This window comes from Lycium barbarum, chromosome 9 (genome assembly GCF_019175385.1).
Source record: "Lycium barbarum isolate Lr01 chromosome 9, ASM1917538v2, whole genome shotgun sequence".
NCBI lineage: Eukaryota > Viridiplantae > Streptophyta > Magnoliopsida > Solanales > Solanaceae > Lycium > Lycium barbarum.
This window is the reverse complement of record NC_083345.1, coordinates 62,290,798-62,296,232: the sequence shown is the minus strand read 5'-3', so window position 1 is coordinate 62,296,232 and position 5,435 is coordinate 62,290,798.

Genomic DNA, 5,435 nt, shown 5'->3' with positions numbered 1-5,435 from the left:
CACTCTTAATACAACTTACATTTTATATTGTTTCGTTTGTTCCTTATTCTTTTGATAGGATATTCATTAAACAAACACTCTTTTTAACTAAACGGTAGAAACAAGTCAAATAAACTTTACTTTTCTGAATAATTTCGTTATATAAAATCTTTACACCAATGAATATTCGTAAATTATTTTTACATTCTTTATGCACTAATATACCTAGTTATACAATTCTTTATACATTTTAGGTTTGACGTACAGTCTTTTACACTTGAAATATGTTCTTTATATGTTTAATATACATACATTCTTTTAATATACATAGACGCACATTCTTTATATCCTTGATATATTTATTTTTACATAGTCTTACATTTTTTTTTCTTAATATAGTTATACATTATTTACACTAACATATATACACTCTTTGTACTAAAAAATATACTTTTATACTTACGAGGTACATTCTCTTTATACTCTTTTATATATTCTTTTTTACTATACATTCTTCATGAATACTTGATATAAATACATTGTGTATATACTTAGTATATTATCACCTAGTGTAGTTTTTAATGAAATCACAATATTTTTAAAACAGGTAATAATAATGATAAACAGATAGATGATCCCCCTCCAGTGTTCAGTTAAACTGAATTTAAGGACTGTCTTCGGACAGGCTCTGAGAGATGCTTAATATCTTCCTCTGGGGGTAAATAAAACCCTTATCTAGAATCTCAGAGATTTCGTGGACTAAAATGGAGTAGACACACAAATACATATAGGTTTCCTGATTTTCCTAAAAAATAAGGTGGCGACTCTAACCCTTTTAAAACTAGTTAGAAGAACCGTAAAGGTGCAAACTATATTGGACCCGTTCAAAATAGGGCGTAACAATAGGTTTGGCATATTAATTGTGGAAAGTTCATGGTTGAGTTGAGTTTCTTGGACGACGTGAGGTATGTTAAGGCTATCCCTTCTTTCTTTTTGGCATGAATTACATAAACGAGCGAACGATGAACATACATGGCTCCAATGAATTCTAGTTCTCAGCGGTACTTGACATGACAGTTGTCTTTGATTCTCAAGTGTTGGTTCATTCTAATTATTCTATTGAGTCTCAGGTGATGATTTAGTTTGTATATGGTTGCTCCTGATATTCTAATCGTGCATAACGTTATTACATCATTTCACCGAGTGGTATGAAAAATTGATAAAAGAGTATTAAATGAGCGAGACCAGCAGTAGAGTAAGCGGTGCTTGGTAATTGCTTCGGGTACCCGTCGCGGCCCCTAGCTGGGTCGTGACAGAAGCGACGGGTACCCGGAGCAATTACTGAGCACCGCTTACTCTACTGCTGGTCTCGCTCATTTAATACTCTTTTATCAATTTTACATACCAATTGTAGGAAAATCATAGTTAATCAAAATATAAATACTTTATATACATTTGCCCCTTGGTCACCAAAATAATACACATACATATGAAAACACCTTGTGAGACCATCTAACCCACACTGCGTATCTACGAGCCTCTACTAACATAATGAATACATGGACGGAACAAGACTCCGTCATGCCCAAAATATGCATATATGAATGTACATCAAAAGAATAGTCATAAGCACCTCCGAACAATGGAGTGCTATCTATCAGCTGACAGCTACTGAGGACCTGGGCCAAGCTCTCCTCCCTGTCTACCTGTGGGCATGAACACAGCGTCCGAAGAAAGGACGTCAGTACGAATATTGTACCGAGTATGAGAGGCGTACATAATGAAAGGAAACATCAGTAATATGGGAATAACATCAACATGAGACATATGGATCTGACTGATAATCATAAATGAAGTACTTCATGCTATCTTACTCATACTCATCATCATAACATGTATGCATCATATGCAAGCTGCTCGTCCATGTCGGAACGGTGTGATAATCAATAATATTAGCCCGCGTCCAGGCCTCCCGCGTCCGGGGTACCATCTCATGCCACCCACTAGTGGTGTCTGCCCACGCCCGTAGGTCGTGGCGTATCCGTATCGCCGCCCGCCGAAGCGGTGTCTGCCCGGCCAACTAGGCCCGGTGTGAAATGCTCATGACATGCTCAATGTAAATGCTCATAGTAATATGCTTATCATAAAATACTTATCTTATCATAATGCATATATAAGACTCATGATCAACTTTACTCTATCGGGGTGACGTAAGGTCGTGATCCCCCGATTACATTATGGAACCATCATGGACATTCCGCCTCACCTTGAAAGGACTAGTACATAAGGTGAGTATAGACAAGGAATAACATCATCATCATTCGAGTGTCATCATATCGCATAACTTATCTCATATAGACATTCATAGGCATAAGCTTTTAACGTCTTAGAATGCAAGAACTCATGAAAGGAATAGGGATTCAAGTTAAAGGATTCATGCCATTAGAAAGAAGGACTAGCCTCACATACCTTGGTCGTTTAGCTAAGATATCGCTCACTTGTTCTCCGTCGATATCACGTCGTTACCTTCATAAGAGTGTTCATATCAATATGAATATGTTTTTGGGCGATATGTTTTACGACAGCCTTGGTGGCTTCTGTATGATATGTTTGTTATATGCGACCGCTTAAGACGACATTTGCTCTTAGTATCTGTATAAATTAATGTATGCTGAATATGGATAAGTCGTTGGTATGCCGATTTGGTAAGTAAGTGTGTATGGGTGTCCAGCCCGGGTACTAGTCACGGCCTACGGGGTTGGGTCGTGACACCCTCACACCCATTTTTTGGTCTTTACGACCACCCTCACAGCCATATTATTTTTCATACCCATTTCCGGCCTTTGCTACCATCATTTTGACTTTGCCATTCTTTTTTAATACAAAACTGCCTTGTACATTCTTTCCATCTCCGGAACAGACTTTTCCAGGTCCGAATGTTCATAGCCTCACTTCTTTTCAATACAACCACCAATTCATAGAAATCATACAAATTACATACAACACCGTAACTGCCCGAACTACGTCTGACCTGATTCTTGTCCTGACAAGATACGTAGGCAACCCTACATAAGGGTTCGGTCTCCCCTCTGTTTCAAAATAATTCACCGGAATAAAAAACTGGGACAATTATTTTGAAGCAGTTCAAACACACTCCCCAAAAAGGCTTCTAAGAGCGTCAATCAACCCCTTGAAATCCAAAACCTAATAATGCCAATGCCATCCTTACCCCAACAATCACCCGGCTTTGGTCCGAAAATCTGGGATATAAGCTTTTCTTCTTCTCCGAAGCATCGCAGGCCATGGAACTTTAGCGTGTCAGCCTTTATTTTTCATCCCCAAGGGTTCAACACATGTAAATCCTTCCTCCCTCTACTATACAATAATCGTGCCAACTGACAAGGAGTGATGTCAAAGCTCCACAAACAGTTTGACACCCCAATCATCGCAATCTTACCGATGGGTGCGGAGTATTTTTAGAAACTCCGTACAGGTCGGCATCCCCTCTTATCACCTTGCCAGCGGACGCGGATTATTTTTTTATGCTCCGTCGATGTTGACATTCCCTCATAGCCAACCATGCCAATAAATGCAGAGTAGTATCAAAAGCTCTGCCAACGTCCAACCTTTTCCTCCATCACAATCTTGTCAACATGCTGGAGTAATGTCAAGGATCCATCTACAGTTAACCTCCTTCTTCTCGGCTGCCTGTTAGAGTATTTTCAATGCTCTGGCTGCGATCGGCTCATTTTTTCTGATCGTCTACCATAGTACTGTCCAAGCTCTGAGCCTATGATTGGTTCCTTCCTGGATAATTTTCAAAGGGCCGTGCCTACGATGGACACACCCTTTTCCCGTCTGTCGGAGTACTTGCAAAACTCCACCTTCAATCGACACCTCTTCTTATATCTTATCTGCAAGAACTACGCACACCTAATTCTCTTCTTTGATGAGATACGTAGGCAGCACTTTTGGGTTCGGTATTCATTATTCAAAAAATAAAGCAAGAAAATTATTTGGAAATCAAAAAAAAAATTCTTTGTTCTCACCTCTTTGAACGAATTATGCGCACCTGATTCTCATCAAAGATGCGATACGTAGGCAACCCTTCTTGGGTTCGGTACCCCTTATTCAAAAAATACAAAAAAAAAATAGATTCATATCTTTGACTTGGTTGGTACCAACACAGTTAGGAATGTGCATAGGAAAGAAACAAGTAACAATCAATATGATGGAGAGGATTGACTTCGTGGTAAACCATAGATTCTTTTGGTACCTCTCATTCACACTTTAAGTGACACTTGAAAACTTCTCTTGTATGCTTGTAAGACACGAACAAAACCAACCTCATTGTTTCGTGTGCATTGTGTGGTGAGCTTTAGATAGCGCTCAATTGCATTGCATTGTGATCTAGAACTTGGCCTGAATGTCTGTTGAGGCGAAATTATAAGTAACACTCGGTATAGGAAAGGATCGTAGGCCTTCTTTGACCCGTTTGAGCCTTTCTAGCCTACCAAATGACATTATCCCTAGCATTCCCCCTTTGAGCCTAAAGCCTTTTCTTTGACAATCACATCATAAGACTATACCATTTCTGAGTGCTTACATGCACTATCCCTCTCTTGGCCCAACCTCCCTGTGCTAGCGTTCTAGAAATGTGCAATCGCGGATAAAGATCCAAGCTGAAGTTTCAGATGACAAAAAGATACAAAAGTCCCATTAAAACAAAGACGAACAACGACCTCCAAAGCAAGAACGAGCCAAAAAAAAATCAATCGTCATTCAGGATCTCGGGTATACAACCTGTTATTCCTCTTTATCTTTCACACTCCGGCATACAACCCGGAATTACCATCAGGACTTTGGGCATACAGCCCAGGTTCATTCTCTTAATCCCCAGAGAGTCTCGGCATACAAACCGAACTCAAAAAAAAAACTCCAACTTTCAAAAGAAGTCGCACAAGTACAAAAGAAAGGGACAACAAAATGAAGTAGATAAACGTCAAAGCACACAAATACCAAGCACGGGCGTAGTGCAATGCTCAGGGAGGGATTAGTCACTCCTTACCCAAATGACATCCTACCTTTTTCCCAAACCTACATTACAACCCGATAACAAGCCCTACGTGATCTTTTGCCAAGGGACCTCACATTAGTGGATACTTACATGACGGCCAAGCCTATGGTATCACAATTGCATGCATTGAACATCTTTCTGAGTATGAGCGTACTTCTCTAGATGTCCCAAAGTTAAAAAAAATACTGAATATGTGTGAAAAATGGACTTTCTTTCTAGTGAGGGCACTTAAAACATGAGGATATGTTTAGTTCAAAACCTTTACTTGAAGAAAGACGAACAAATCTTGTCGATACTTAGGTATGTCTGAGGTACCACTTGAAGCTGTAGGAATTATCCCTAAGTCAATCTCGGTTAGCTGGAAAGAAATTGATGGAAT